Source organism: Lissotriton helveticus, chromosome 10 (genome assembly GCF_964261635.1).
Source record: "Lissotriton helveticus chromosome 10, aLisHel1.1, whole genome shotgun sequence".
NCBI lineage: Eukaryota > Metazoa > Chordata > Amphibia > Caudata > Salamandridae > Lissotriton > Lissotriton helveticus.
Window position 1 is genome coordinate 40993940 of NC_136071.1, and position 16512 is coordinate 41010451.

General features: G+C 48.5%; 1 protein-coding gene across 3 annotated transcripts in view; it reads left to right on the forward strand.

Annotated features, from left to right (window-relative positions):
* The window catches only part of SLC38A5 (solute carrier family 38 member 5), a 414747-nt gene that overhangs the window by 307696 nt on the left and 90539 nt on the right, over positions 1 to 16512 (forward strand). The window lies entirely within an intron of this gene.

The following is a 16512-nucleotide window of genomic DNA, read 5'->3' on the forward strand; positions in this document are numbered from 1 at the left end:
TGTCTCATTGACTGCAAATTGTCTTTGCTGGATAGCCGTGGAAAGAATAGTCTCTTTTATCCGGTCATCAGCAAAATTTAACAAAATTGTGCGAGGAAGCATGGAATTAGGGAAGGGCTGGGCAGGTACACGGTGTGCTCTAGTGATTGTTAAATCGCCCTCGTACTTAGGAATCACTTTTTGTTTTAAAAAAGAAGTGACCCACTGCACCGTGTTGAACCCCTCTATTCCTTCTGGAACCCCCACAATTCGAAGGTTCGATCTTCGATTATAGTTTTCCAGGTCGTCCAATTTCGTTTCCAGTGTCCGTGTGGTCTTGGAGATCAGTTTAACGTCTTTTTTAGCCTCTGTCAGCTGATCCTCCAAATTCGATATTCGGCTCTCAGCTTCTTGGAGGCGAACTGGGAAGGTAGAAACTAAATCCTCAATCTTTTCCAGTCGCTGGTGGATTGAGGCCAATTCTGATTTTTGAAACCTCTTCATCTCCCGCACCTCATCTAGAATTAAATTTAGCATGTCTTTTACTGACATCTGGTTTTCCCCCACAGTCTCAGTGTTCAAATCTAGGATGGGGCTAAATGGGTCAGCAGGGAACGTAGATCGAATGCCATCTTGTAACATAACTGCATTCACCACGTTAGCGTTATCATCTCCTTTTTGAGCTGAAGATACCTGTAGTTTTTTCCCTTGAGATAAGGTCGTAACGGGTGTGGAGATAGTGGCAGTAGTATTGGCCGTAGCATTGACCGACGGACCCAACGCTGGGCCCGAGTTCCCTGTAAAGTCAGTCAAGTGTGTCCGGAGAATGGCTTGTTGCAGAGGAGGCAGCTGGTTGAATAGGGCTGCAGATGGCATACATGCTTGGTTTTATGTCAAACAGAGGAAATTGCTTTGTGCCTTTTATCGCTCCTGATGTCTTAACCGGTGTCTTAACCTTCTTCTCTCCGTTTAGACCTTCTTGAGTAAATTGAGCAGTTGTAGCGATTTGGGAGGCCTCCAAGTCGATATTCGCCGGCCTTGTCCCTTCTCCCGGGTTAGTTTGATTAGGCAGTTCCATAAGAGACCCCTCCAGCTCATCTGAGCTCTCCAAGGAAACATCTTCCTTACATTCGGCTTTATCGCTTTTTTTTGTTTTGTTACTTCTGTCCTGTACTGTATTTCTTCACTTTCCAGGTCACTTCCAATGCCTCTCTCCATGATTGCCTGTTGGCTTTATGTACTCTTTTGGACTTGTGTTATCATTATCTTTCACATGTACTGTAAAGCGCTCTGATACCCGCAAGGGTCTTGTCCGCGCTCTATAAAACTCTGAAAATAAATAAATAAATCCAGTAGCTTAGCGGCATTCTTTGCTTCTTTAGCCTGCAGGCGAAGAGCTTTCGCCTTACGTGTGTTAAGCAATTTCCCCATATTGAAAATTCCAAACCTCCAAAGCCTTTAACCAGCAAATACAACTGAGCCTGTTCTTAAGCTAGAGAGGGTTCACCTGCTGTTGTAGAAAAATTTACGAAAAGCCACAGTCAATCTATCACCAGGGAGCAGGGAGCAAGGGAGCAGGACCGAGCCCGCGGGGCAAGGGGCATAGGCGGGAGGACTAGCTTGCTGCGTTGTCTCAGTCTCTTTTTAACACACATCGCTTTAACTGTTATTCTTTTGGGCGTAAATCGGTGCACCTCACAATGTCCACCCCCTGAGCTTGCCACCAGTTGAAAAGACTCACCTACCGCCTCCGCCGCCGCTACCGCTGCTGCGAAGAAATCCGGCTAAAGTAAAGGAGTAGTGTCTATCGGTGGGGAGCCAGTTCACAAATCCCCCGAACCCGCGGAGCTCTGGCTCAGACTCAGGCTTCAGGCTGGGAGCTTTAGGCTAGGAGGGGGCTCAGCTCGATTTTCGGAGCATTTGTTCTGCGCTTTGGGTTTTTCTTCGCCAGAGAGTATCGCCACCGCAGAAAAAGGACTCAGAAACGGCGAAAAACACGCTGGATTAGTGCGGAAGCAGGAGGCACCAAAAACGCCAGCTACCTGCCGCCATCAACCTCGTGGGGGGGAGGAGCAAGGAGCAGGGATCCCAGGTGCTACACGGAGGCGTGGAACTCCGTCATCGCGGTCCTCCCTTTTCAGTGCTTTTAACCCTAACAAATTCAGTGAGCACTTATTGGCCAATACAAATGGTATTTGTTCTGTAATGGGATCGATAGTAAAATTCAACGATTAGAGACAGGGCTAGTCACAACTGTATTAGAAAATCCCACCGTTCTATCTAGTCTTCCCGAAAGAGGGGCATTTGGGAGGAGCCGGTGGGAAATGGACGTATTAGTGGCTCCAGCAACTAAAAGGAACTTTCTTTCATGCCCGTTAAGTGTCATTTTCATATATGGACACGATGGATCCGCTGGTATATTCACTCGCTTCCCATTCTCCACCGGGCATCCCTATTGTGACCATTCTGTAAAATCATCGTCCTCTGTGTAATCCGGAGTGTAATATGCTTTATTATGCATATCAAAATAGTTTGTCTGACCCGTTCATACACCTGTCCTCTACACCTACCCCTTCCAAGAAGGAAGTTACCCCCAGGGATCATTTGTAGGTCTAGGAGCAAGGGGGAAATAAACAAACTATATTGTTAGAAAAACTCCTATCCGGCCTATGTACTTTCGCTAGTGGCTAACATTAGCTCTATGGGCTACTTGCTGCTATACAGATCAATCAAACATCCGTTTATGTTTATTGTTCATTTTATTATTTTATTCAATTCATTCTTATTTTCATCTATGAAAAACAACTTTTTTTCATTAATGATACAAAAGTTAAAAAACATAAGTGAAACTACTAAACCTTTTTGAAGTGCAAATATGCACAAATACAATTGCTACATACATGCCATTTATTTGAGATGTATCATCTCATTAAAATTAGCATGCACATTGGAACATACAATATATCCCCATACTTCAGCCACACTCTCATCCTAACCTTTCACTCAACACCACACTAACACACACACACACGCATACACTTCCCAGCCTTGGTCGGCATACACTTTTGAGGTCTCGGAGAGAACCCTTCATTAATATCCGTGATTGTGTTGCCAGCTGGGGACCACTGTAGTTCACGTATATGTTTTTAAAACTTTTGTGTAATTGATGAAAAAATTCAAAAAAGTTGTTTTTCCTAGATGAAAATAAGAATGAATTGAATAATATAAAAAAAAAACAATAAATATAAACAGATGTTTAATTGATCTTTATAGCAGTGGGTAGCCCCTAGAGCTAATGTTATCCGCCAGCTAAAGTACATAGGTGGGGTGGGAGTTTTTCTAACTATATAGTTTGCTCTACCCCTACCACTTCCTGTGCCTCTTACATTCTGTATCCGGGTGCCCTGTCCTTGGCTCTGCAAGGATGGGCATTCATTCTTCCAATGTCCCTCTTGGAAAAATAGGCGCAAAAATTGTAGATTAATCCCATCCTCTGCTGCGCCGGAGTCAAAGCAGCCTTCGGCAGGGAAACATCCATTACATCGAGGTGAGTACACCGCGATGCAGTTGCAACGCAGCCGTTACAATGCAAATGTATGTTACATCGACTTGCGCTGGATGGCGCTATAACCTAAGGTATAGTAAGATTTACTATCCAACACCTTCCCTACTGTATGTAGACTGGTGTTGGAATAGTAAATCTTACTATTCCTACGTCCAGCGCCCTCCAGCGCAAGTCGTTGTAACGACTTAAGTTGTAAAAACTGCGATGTAACATACCGCAATCATTTTGATCATGTTGTTACCTCACATATTCACTTGGGCACCCCTCTTCCACTTCCGCCGCCACTCATGAAACCTCTCCGGCCCTGTGATCTATCACATTCTGGGAATGCTTGTTGCGTAAGTGCCTTTGTCTTAAATTCTTATAACTTCTTGTCATTCCTTCCCTTCGCTGCATTTCTTTTATTTTCATAGTAGCAGTTCATTGTTAATAGCTCAAAAGCCGTTGAGTCCGTAGGCATCATGTAGGCTTTGAATAAGGTGGGACTGAGGGAGGAGCCTTGGTGGACGCTGCAGATAATGTTCTGGGGTTCTGAGGTGAATGGTAGTAGGCGGATGCTTTGCGTGCAACCTGTGAGGAAGGAGGTGATCCACTGGACGCCGGTGTAGTGGAGTCTTCTGATGAGGGTGTGGTGGGATACAGTGTTGAATTCCTCCGAGAGGTCGAGGAGGATCAGCGCTGCTGTCTCACCACGGTCGAGTAGGGTTCTGGTGTCGTCTGTAAGGTCAATCAGGGTGGTCTTGGTGCTGTAGTTAGCATGGTAGCCGGGTTGGGAGGTGTCGAGTAGATTGTTTTTTCGAGGTGGTTGGTGATCTGGCAGAAGATTGCTTTCTCTATGACCTTGGCAGGGAAGGGGATCAGCTAGATGGGGCAGTAATTCTTGAGTTCGCTGTGATCGGCGAAGAGCTTCTTCGGGAGGGTTTTGACTTCTGCGTTCTTCCATGCATCGAGAAAGATGACCGTGGTGATGGAGGCATTGATAATTTCGGTGAGGGCACTGCTGATTTCTGTCTGTCCTAGGTTGAAGATGTAGTGAGGGCAGGGGTCCGTTGGTGCCTCGAAGTAGATCGCGGTCATGATGGCCGTGGTATCTAGCATTGTGAGCAGTTTCCATGTGGTGAGCCGGTGGTGGAGGGTGCCGCGGTTGGTGTTGGGCGGTAGTCAGTGGGTTGTGGGTCGACGTTGCAGTAGATATCAGACAACTTCTTGGGGTAGTAGTCAGCCAGGGAGGCTCAGAGAACTTGTGAACGGCAGATGGTGTTAACAGTGGCTGAAGGGCAGGAGAACTCTCTGATGATGCTGAAGAGTTCCTTGGTGCGATTGGTGCTTGCTTCAATGCGGTTTGTCAGGGCGTCCTTCTTGGCTTCCTTGAAGCGAAGGGGTATCCAGTAAAGCTATCACTGCTAAGCTTGAGCCATCTGAGGAGCTGTGTAGGGTGAAAGTCAGAGTGTCAACTACAGCACCTTGTGTGTATCCGAAGAATTCCTTTTGGTATTAACTCATGCAGTTCTAGGGGAGTGTAAATTGAGAGAAAATTTCTAAGATCAAGAACAGAGAACGATGCAGAGCTGAATAATGGACTTGTTATGGTATGCCACAGGACTCACCATATAAGGTCACATCCCATGCTTGTTGAAAGGCGCTCAGTTTACAATTGTCAACTGATGATGTTTTACACCCGCCAAGATCTTAGGTATGAACTTTCAGGTAATTCTGGATCTGCCCTGCTGTGCAGGATGTCTGATATAGCTTCTTGATTTACAGCTTCCATTAATGCTTCTGTTAATACATTTTGAGATTAGGGGTGCCCAAGCCTTTGGTCTCTATACTTAGCATGCACGTAGAGAGCCTTCTCTGCCAGGTGTAGCGTTGTGACACATTGGAAATGTCCACAGAATCAGGTGGTTGTCGACGATCCGAACGAACGGTGATGGATGACAAAAACGAAACTAATAATGCATGTTCTCTGTCTGGGAACCCCTGGTTTGAACAGCGGTAATATTGTTTCAGCGCTTCAAATACTTTGCCTCATGATGGCTTCTATGCTAGGAGAATATAAATTTTATGTGATTTCTCTCTTAAGTTATGCTCTCTTTAATTTATGTCGGCTCGCTTTGTTGTACTGAAGAGTTTTATATACCGCAGGGTGTTCCCATTTTAAGTGATGTTTGTCTTGCTACATTCCATTGAGAGGGTGCTTTAGAGCATGGCCCGATGCATCTCAGTCCAGGCCGGGTGCAAAAGAAGCGTAGGCGCGGCCAGCCCCATAAATGCGCTCTTAAATCTGAAGATTTAGGTCTTCTTCTTGCTAGAGAATTGATGTTAGCACTTCCCTGTGGGGAAGTCTCTGTGACACTTCAATCAGTTCATCGTCCAGTTACTCAATAAGAGTGTATGCATTGGGCGGGAAACTCAGATGCACCAACGCAAAGGGCAGAAAGACCAGCAACACCATGTAGTCTACAGCCACGGGGACTTCTGTTCCCGGATGCCACTTCTGTCCTCTGGAGCGTACCTAGCGAGGGACTCTGTAAGGGGTGGTTGTAGACGCAGCCCTAGACCGGTGGACAATCATAATCTGTGGTCTCCAGAGGAAAAGGTGCCATAAACAAATGTGTTGGAGATCAACCGTGACCGACACTAGACTCCTCCCTGTACCATTTGGGTATACGGGGTCCCAATATACTCGGACAACATGACAAAGATGTTTGGTGGTAAGAAGCGGGAGTTCTCACCCTGTTGGTGATGGACCCGTGGTCTTGAGATCTACTGGGAAATGCTCTCATCTATGCCATTCCCATCCGGGAAAGCCGAAAGCCGGCATGGCAGACTCGCCGGTCCTCATCGTGCTTTGGATGTGGGTCCCCCAAGCAGAAAATAGTGGTGACGATTAAATCGCCCGTACAGAGACCTGTCTACGCCGAAGTACAATGCCACGTACCTGTGGTGCACCACCAGCATGGGGGGAAAGCAAGCTTGTTAGTGGGGTATGTACACTTTTATTCTCCACGCTTCAAGCCCCAAGCTCCCCCTGCTCAAACACAATATACTCCAACCTTGGGAGCTGCTCTCGGTCACCAGCAGCCTTCAAAGCTCAGATGAAGTCATCATGTTTGGAGCTTTGACACTGAGATGAGTCAGGACCTCAAGGCACTTTGTAAACATATCTGAGATGACAACTACAGCCAGGGCAGGTCACCCCCAAGTGTCGCCCTTGCAACGCTCCACACAAAGCCTCAAGTACCCAAGTACCAAGTCCATTAAAAATCTCTAGCAAGGGCTGTTTCCAAAGCTTGCCACCCCCAGTATGTGTAACCAGACCAGTGGAGGCCTCCTTAGAAATACCCATCTCGCCCAGGGTGCTGGGTTCAGTCCATGAAACCTTCATAGCCAGACCCTTGACACCTAAGCCACCTTGTGCGTCATCGGAGACAACATTGTGAACACCGAGCAGAACCACAAATGCAGAAGATGCATTTTTCATCTTCTGATCTAAAGGTCTTTTTCCACAAACATGTCTCCATGCTGTGTTGACCGAGATTTATTTTGCTTATTTTGCGTCTCAGGGCTTGGCGAACTATTTGCTTTTTCAGCACGTGCTTGTTTGGCGAGAGAGTGAGAGAAAGAGACTGACTTCTGTGGAGATGTCTGGAGGCACCGAAGAGAAGGTGGGAAGGACTGAAGGACTTGTGCAGTAACAGACACCCTCCTTGTCATGGCACTTACCCGTTTTTCATTTCCTACAGAACGTCTCCAGTCAGCTTTGGGAACATTTTAGTTTTCAGCCCTTTTGTGTAAGAGAATTCAAGCCGGATGTATTGTGCACATCCCCTGGCGCCAGAGCCCCTGTCCTAGGTAGAGCTGATAACAGGTGCACCAGGGGAGTGCATAAGGAGCAGCTGGCTAGCTCGTCTGGTGTATGGCCCTGGGGTAAGAGGTCAAATGACAGGAAGTGACGGTTACAGAATTAAAGGGTCATTGAACTTTCTCACAAAAGAACTCAGACACCAGCCAGGTCCCAGCAACAAAATGGATGTTCCGGAATTCGGAAATTACCGAAAATTCTAGATGTGACGTCATACAAAGGAACATTCTAGAATCCTACATATTCTGTAATCCAAAGATCTCGTGAAACAATGTGACATTCTGGAATACAAAAACGTTATTGAACAATGTGACATTCTGGAATACAAAAGCCAATCGTTAGTGACACAAATGGACATTATGGAATCTAGACATCCTCACACAAAGGAACATTCTAGAATCCTGCATATTCTAGAATCCAAAGATCTCGCGATACAATGTGACATTCTGGAATGCAAAAACGTTACTGAACAATGTGACGTTCTGGAATACAAAAGCCAATCGTTAGTGACACAAATGGACATTATGGAATCTAGACATCCTCAAACAAAGGAACATTCCCATCTCCAGCCACATGTCAAAGAAAAGAACAATTTAGAAACCGAAATCTAACCAGAAGCCATCAAAGAAAGGGACATTCTGGAATCCAAAACCCAAGCATGTGTCAAACAAAACTCCATTCTAGAATCCAAAATGTAAGTGGACACCATTAAACAAGGAAATATTTTGTTACAAACAGTGGTGTCGTACTGCCAACAAACTGACGTTTTGGAACCCTAAACATGACCGAGTGAAATTCCAGCATTCTTAACCTCAACTGTGTGACAAACAAAGGAACATGATGGTAACAAAAATAAGCATTGGCAAGGCCAGTGGGTCTGGCGAGGGTTTTCAACCTAGTCGCTTTGCCAGTGACAGTGTTTTTTTATGCTTTTGTAAGCCTGTTTTTCAATAACATTGAAAATCAGGCACGTGTAATTGAAAAACAGACACGTGTGCATGCTTACGTGTGTGCACAGACAGGTGGTTTTCTTTTAATGTTATTGTAGTAAACTACAAAAACTAAAGATAAGCCGTCTGTGCATGAGCATGCACAGGTCAACATCTTTGAATGTTTTTGTACATAAAGTTTAACAAAAATGTTCAAATATGGCCTCCCTTGCTCGTGCATGCATGGTCAGACACTTTGGAAGAGACGGAAATACCATTCAGTCATGGCCGTGCGTGCGCATTCAAGGGCGGCCATTTTGAAATATGCTAGAATTCAATTTTTAAACATGCCCAGCGCAAGCAGTGTGTGCCGCATGGGACACTCTGCTAGCAGGAGTTAGGGAACATTATCTGGGAAGTTGCTGGGTCCTCAGAAACGGTAAAAGAAGTGAATCGAAAAACGCTTAATCAGCAGCGTGTGTACGGCGTTTTTCGATTCACTTAGGCATGACGCTTACCCCCTGAAGAAGAGCCCAGGCTCGAAATGCATCGGGGTGACTCTCATAACGTCATGCTACTGCAGTAATTCTTATTAATGCATTTGTACAACCACTTTGGATTTGTGTATTTCCTGGATTTAACTTGGAACATATGAAGTAATATGACTCCAATCAAAGACTGAATAAAACTCTGAATACTCAGTCACATTACGTTTGGACATTTGAAAATAATGTACACAGTTGCAATTGATTTTGCTTTTAGGTGTGCTCAAGTTTCTTCCCTTACACTTGTAAGGCATAATTTTTTTCCTCCTCAAAAATGCGCCCTTCTGGAATACAAAATCCAACCACATGTGAACCAAATGGACATTCTAGAATGCAAAACCCAACGAGACATTATGAGACAAAAGAGCACTCCTGAATCCAGTATCTAGGTGGCAAAAGAAGGTCCTAGATTCCAAAACCCAACTAGATGTCATTAATAAAAGTACTTTGGAGAATCCAAAATCTAACCGGACACCATCAAACTAAGAAACTTTCCGTTCTTGAAATCCAGTCACATAACAAACAAATAGACTTTCTGGCATCAAGAAATTGACCGGATGTCATCTAAGAAAGGAACACACCAAAATCCAACACGCACAAATACGTCAAAGGAACGTTTTAGAATCCAAACCGCAACTTAGACCCAACCGAGCATTAGTGAAGAAGGGGAACCTTCTGGAATCCTGTCTGTTCTGGGATCAAAAGACATTCTTAATAAATCGTCATTCTGTAATGCTAAATCCAACCAGAAGCCATACCGGAAAGAGTCATTCTGGAAGGCAAATGGAACCACATGTGAATCGGTTGGACATTGTGAAATTCAAAATCCGGTCAGATATTATCATTCAGAAGACCATTCTGGAATCCAGCCTGTAAGAACTGGGACCACCAGTTCTCCGGGGTAGCTTGGCTCGAGCAGGAAGGCAACCAGGGGCTTACATGTAAAGTAGCTACACAACACACTCATCCACTGAGACAAGGAGTGGGCGCAATAATGGAGTCCACACCAGTGCTTTTGATTGGAAATCAATGTCTTTTATATAGGCTTCAGATCAAGGCAATCAATGTATTAGCATTTCCTTAGCATATCATTAAAGTACTTCATTAAAGCATTTCATTAAGCATTTGTATCATGTGAGCATAAGTAGCAAAGCATCAAATAACTCATCCTGTTGCAATAACTTCTTCAGGTGGAAAAAGAAGGGGGTACTCTTATAAACCATGAACTGGCACTTCAGGGAGCCATCATGAACATTTTATCTTGCAACTATAAACGGTTCAATGCAGGTAACCATTTCAACGAATTAGCACAAGGGTATCAATCAATTTCATAGCGCATCCCTATCGATGTTCACAGTAGCCCGCCCCTGCAATAAATTCAGTACAGGGTAATGATTCACAATTTAATTAGCAGGCATGACCAGTTAATTCAGAATGAGCCTGTCTTCAGGCATGCACAGTTAGTCGGTATCGAGGAGCCTTTAAGTTTACCCAAGGCCTCCCAGTCATTAGAGGCTCCTTGGGGCCAACGGGGCCCTTTCTCAGTCCTCCCCGGGGGAGGGGCGAACTCGGGGCCTTGACCGGCCTTCCGCCCTCCTCCCCTGGGGTTACCTGTTATTTTCGGCCCTCAGGGGCCCTTGCGATGGCTTCGGGGCAGGCGGAGTGGCTTCGGTCCTTCCGGGGCCTCACTCGGCCAGCTGCGGCAATGGGGGCAGTTGTGGCACTCTGGCGCCCGCAAAGGGTCAGGCGCGGCGTGTGGGCAAAGCGGTGGGGCGTTCTGGTGTTCCTTCACCCCCTCCGCGGTGAGCTCGGGCTTTACCGGGTGCCGGGCCTCGATGGCAGGGGCTTGTTCCTTGTGACCGTCCTGAGCCTCTCAGAAGCGGTCGCTCCCCTCGCTGCTCCCTGCTCATCCTCACGTGGTATCGTAGCGCTTTGATTGCCACGCATTGCTCGCACTGCTATAATATTGTTTAGTCATAGTAGCGCTCATTACCAGACTTGCTCGCACCGCCGAATATTGAGCCATAGTAGCGCTTATTGCCAGACTTGCTCGCACCACCGAATATTGAGCCATAGTAGCGCTTATTGCCAGACTTGCTCACACTGCTGGGTATTGAATCATCGTAGCGCTTTAGTGTCAGACCGTGATTTGTGATTTACTGTGCCATTATTGTTTGCTGTGCCACTCGCTTTGCCTGCTCTAATGATTGTTGCCTGACTGTGCTGCCCCAATCTCGTCCTGTTTCGCTGTTGGCGTGCTGCCATTTTGTTGTTTGTTGTGTTGCCTCCCAGCCCGGCTCTCCACCCCGCTCCCGCCTCCCAGCTGCTCCTCCCTCCCACGGAGAGTGTAGGCTTTACCTTTCTAGCTATAGCGCTGTGACCGGCCTGAGCCTCTCAGAAGCGGTCGCTCCCCTCGCTGCTCCCTGCTCATCCTCACGTGGTATCGTAGCGCTTTGATTGCCACGCATTGCTCGCACTGCTATAATATTGTTTAGTCATAGTAGCGCTCATTACCAGACTTGCTCGCACCGCCGAATATTGAGCCATAGTAGCGCTTATTGCCAGACTTGCTCGCACCGCCGAATATTGAGCCATAGTAGCGCTTATTGCCAGACTTGCTCGCACTGCTGGGTATTGAATCATCGTAGCGCTTTAGTGTCAGACCGTGATTTGTGATTTACTGTGCCATTATTGTTTGCTGTGCCACTCGCTTTGCCTGCTCTAATGATTGTTGCCTGACTGTGCTGCCCCAATCTCGTCCTGTTTCGCTGTTGGCGTGCTGCCATTTTGTTGTTTGTTGTGTTGCCTCCCAGCCCGGCTCTCCACCCCGCTCCCGCCTCCCAGCTGCTCCTCCCTCGCCCCACCCCCCTCCACTATCCACTTATGACAGATGCATACACGTGCAACGGTCACGCGCAGCAGTCGCGCCCCATGCGCGCCGAAGGCACGCCAAAGGTAAGCCCGTCTACGCCCGTCCGCGCCTGGACCGTGCCCAGCGCCAGACCCCCTGGCCCCTGCAAAACCCATTCCACCCGCATAACATACGACGCCGCAACCCTCTTTGCCCTTAACCCCGGCCGCACACCACAATGCTACCAAGCTGCCCCAGGACACACCCATGGACCCTTCACCTGCCACTCCTGCAAGTTCGTCTGCATCAGAACACACTCCAAATCCACAAACTCCAAACAGAGCTGCGACACTAACCACCTAAAGTGCATCCTGCTCAACACCCGCTCGGTCCACAGACACTCCATTGAACTCTGGAACCTACTCGACACTACATCTCCGGACGTCGCCTTCCTTACAGAAACCTGGATGAACGCCTCATCAGCGCCCGACATCGCCATAGCCATCCCAGACGCCTACAAGATCATCCGAAAAGATCGCACCAACCAAACAGGAGGAGGCATCGCCATCGTCCATAAAAACACCATCCGCATCACGACCAGTTCCGACGATAACCTCGCAGCCGCCGAACACCTTCACTTCCAGATCCACACCGACCCCAAAACCACACTCAGAGGCACCCTCATCTACAGACCACCAGGACCCCGCACACAATTCTGCGAAGATATCACTGACTTCATCAGCCCACATGCCCTCCCCTCTGAGAACTACATTCTACTGGGAGACCTCAACTTCCACCTGGAAAAGAACAACGACAACAACACCACCACCCTCCTGGACAACCTCGCCAATCTCGGACTCAAACAACTTGTTGACACCCCCACCCACTCTGCCGGACACACGCTCGACCCTATCTTCACCTCCAGCAAGCACATCTCCTTCGATCACACGACTGCTCTCCATTGGACGGACCACAGCTGCGTTCACTTCAACTACAAAAAGACCACGACCCACAACCCCCAACAACCCATTCCTCGAAGAAACTGGAACAAAATCACCACCGACCAGCTTTTCACATCGCTTCACCAAAACCCTCCTGCCAAATCATCGGACCCAAACCAAGCAGCCACCAACCTCACACAATGGATCACCCACAGCGCCGACGAACTAGCACCCTTGAAAAACCATCTAATCAAGCAAGGTAGCAAAAAAGCCCCCTGGTTCAACGGTGACCTTAAGAAATCCAAAAAGCTCTATCGCACGCTAGAGAAAGCCTGGAGAAAAAACCCAACCACTGACAACCTGGCCACCTTCAAGAAAGCCACCCGCAAACACCACCAACTGATCCGATCCACCAAGAAATCAGCATTCAAGGATCGACTTGACAACAACACCCAAAACAGCAAGGAACTATTCAACATCGTCAAAGAATTTACCAACCCCACCGCCGGCACCAACGACATCACTCCCTCCCAAGACCTCTGCGACTCTCTATCCTCATTCTTCCACAACAAAATCGCCGACATACACAACAGCTTTCAAAACCAGTCCGAAGACCAGTCCAGTCCACCCACCTCCGAACCAAAACCGCACTCTAACAACCTTTGCACCTGGAACCCAATCACCACCGAAGACACCATCCGCCTGATGAACTCCATCCACTCAGTCCCACCCTCTTCAACGTATACATGAGTCCCCTCGCATCCATAGCGCGCCAACACAACCTCAACATCATCTCTTACGCAGACGACACCCAGCTGATCCTCTCCCTCACCAAAGACCCAAACACCGCCAAAACCAACCTACACGAAGGAATGAAAGAAGTAGCCGAGTGGATGAAGAACAGCCGTTTAAAACTAAACTCGGACAAAACGGAAGTCCTCATCCTAGGGTCATCCCCCTCTGCCTGGGACGACTCATGGTGGCCACCGTCCCTGGGAACCGCACCCATACCTACGAATCACGCACATAACCTGGGCTTCATCCTGGACTCCTCCCTCTCGATGACCAGACAAACCAACGCCGTCTCATCATCATGCTTCAACATCCTACGCATGCTCAAAAAAATCTTCCGTTGGATCCCCACATTGAAACAAGAAAGACGGTCACCCACGCACTGGTCACCAGAAGACTGGATTACGGAAACACCCTTAACGCCGGAACCACAGCCAAACTACAGAAAAAACTCCAACGCATCCAAAACGCCTCAGCCAGACTTATATTGGACATCCCTCGACAAGCTCACATCTCCGTTCACCTGAAAGACCTCCATTGGCTCCCCGTCAACAAGAAAATAACGTTCCGTCTCCTCACCCACGCACACAAAGCCCTCTACGACCTAGGACCCGAATGCCTCAACACGCGACTGTCCTTCTACACCCCCTCCCGCCAACTATGATCGTCCAATCAAGCCCTCGCCGCAATTCCGCGCATCCATAGATCCACCATGGGAGGAAGATCCTTCTCCTACTTAGCGGCCAAGACCTGGAATTCTCTCCCCACCCACCTCCGCCTTACACAAAACCACCTCTCCTTCAGAAAGTAACTAAAACGTGGTTATTCGATAAGTAAAGCACCCCCCCCCCCCCTCCCTCAAGCGCCTTGAGACCCTCTGGGTGAGTAGTGCGCTATACAAATTTCTGAACTTGAACTTCCTGTCAGCCAATGGCTGCGCGGCTTGGGCGGGGGGCGCGGCCGATGACGCGGCGGCGCTCCCCCGTCACGTGACACAGGCCCAGGAAGGCTTCAGGCCTGGTGTGTCCTGGTGGACTCGATGCGGCGGCCCTCTCCTGGCATACGGGGGCCGCCGAGGGGGGTTGAATGACGGCGCTGGCTCCGCTGGGGCCGCAGGACACAGCGCGAGGGCAGGCAGCAGCGTCGGCGGCCGGAAGCGCCTCGGGGGTGTCGAGAGTGTGGCGCCAGAGCCTCGATCGTGAGGAGATCTCCTCAGGCGCCTCAGAGGGCCCAAATTCAGCGCTTGACGCCGAGCCAGGTGAGCGCTTGAAGGGGGCGCTACGGCGCTCCTCGGGGAACCCAGCGCCAAGGGGATTTCACAGCGTTACGGGGCAGGGTCAGTCAACGCTCCCACGGGGCAATCCAGCGCTCGTTGCAGGCAGGGCAAAGAAGGCACCCTCAACAGGTCAGGACAGGGCCGGCAGTCTCAGATACAGCGCTGGACAGGGGAGCAGGATATAGCGCTTTTCACACAATTCAGCAGGGACTGCAGGCAGGTTGGGAAGCAGAGCAAGTCAGTCAGGGGGAGACAGGCAGGGCAAGAGGGGCCCAGATGACGGCAGGGAGTGCGCAGGGCAGCACAGTCCAGTACCTGGTCGATCCCCCAGCAGTCTCTGGTCAAAGGCAAGTAATCTTCTTGGGGCCTGGATGGTTCTGCGCCCTTAGGTGTTGGTTTCTTGAAGATAGGGGGGGGGGAAGGTTTGAGTTGGAGGCTGGATGAGTTTCCTCAGGTCACTGATGATGGACCCTGGGGTTCCCTACTGCTGGGCCAGATCAGGGGGCTTGTCTAGGATACCTCACTCAACTTAAGAGGCAGCACCTAAATCCTGTCACTCCCAGTGGCATACGTTCCTGACTAGGCCCTCCCGCCTAAATCTCCTGCGTGGGTTCCCCAGGACAGTGATGCCCCAACTGACTAGAGGTTTCCCTCCCTTTCCTTATATAGCGACAGTTGGCAGAAGGCAGTGGCAGTTGGTGTCACCTCCCCTATTCTAGAAGGTTCTAGGAGCTTCTCTCATTCTAGCTATGGGCAGGCTGGCAGGCTGGCATTGCTACATTGTTTAAGGGTTCCAGCCAGCTCCTGGCTACTAGAGTACAAGATCTCCTGAACCTTATAGGTGTTGGATCAGAGACTCTGCATTGCTTTGTATCACTGCTCACCTTGTCCGGTGGCACTATACTTCTACTTGATGGAGGCACTACTACGCTACTCTCTTACTACCGACCAAGATATGATACACGTTGGTTTACTGATCCACTCTCCCGATGCCCACACTCATTATTCTCTCTATACTAAAACATTGGTATAAGCCATCCACACACCCAAGGGTTACCTGAACACCTCTGTAGTGGGATCAATGACTGGTGCCGTCTTATATTACTTCTTTACCTGATTGTATATTGATTTGTTTTATGTATGTTATTACTATCCCTGTTATTACCATGTTATTACTATTATACTGCTCACATTATCTCTGTTGACTCCTACTGCCCCTACCCTGTCTTTGTGAAGCGCTCTGATATCTGTAAGGATCCTGTTCGCGCTATATAAAACTTTGAATAAATAAATAAATAAATAAATAGAGTGCGCCTAAAAAGACCACGCTGCAGTAGCAGGGGTCAGTGGCAGCCATGTTTGGAGTAGAGAGCACCTGCACCTTAACATGGATTAGCCATGGAAAGGTGCCCAGAGACCTAAGGGCCAACGAAAAAGAAGGTGGGAAAAATGAGGCAAGGGCGAAAAAAAATAGGGAAAGACCACCCTAGGGCTGACAGGTCTAACACAGCCCCTAACCACATGTGCTTCAAGTAGACACATTTTTCATTCCGCATGATGGGTAGGTAGGAAGCAGGGTGTTAGCAGAGCCCAGAAAGCAGGGAATGGTCGTTTATGAAGAAGACAGCTCCTCAGAAAGATATCCTGAGGCTTCTCTGTTGTTGGACAAGGTCAGTAGAACCTGTTGTGTGTGTCTGTGTGTGTGTGTGTGGTCGTTCGAGTTGTCTATCTGGTGGCTGGGCCCTGGAAGAGTCAGGAAAGGGAATGTT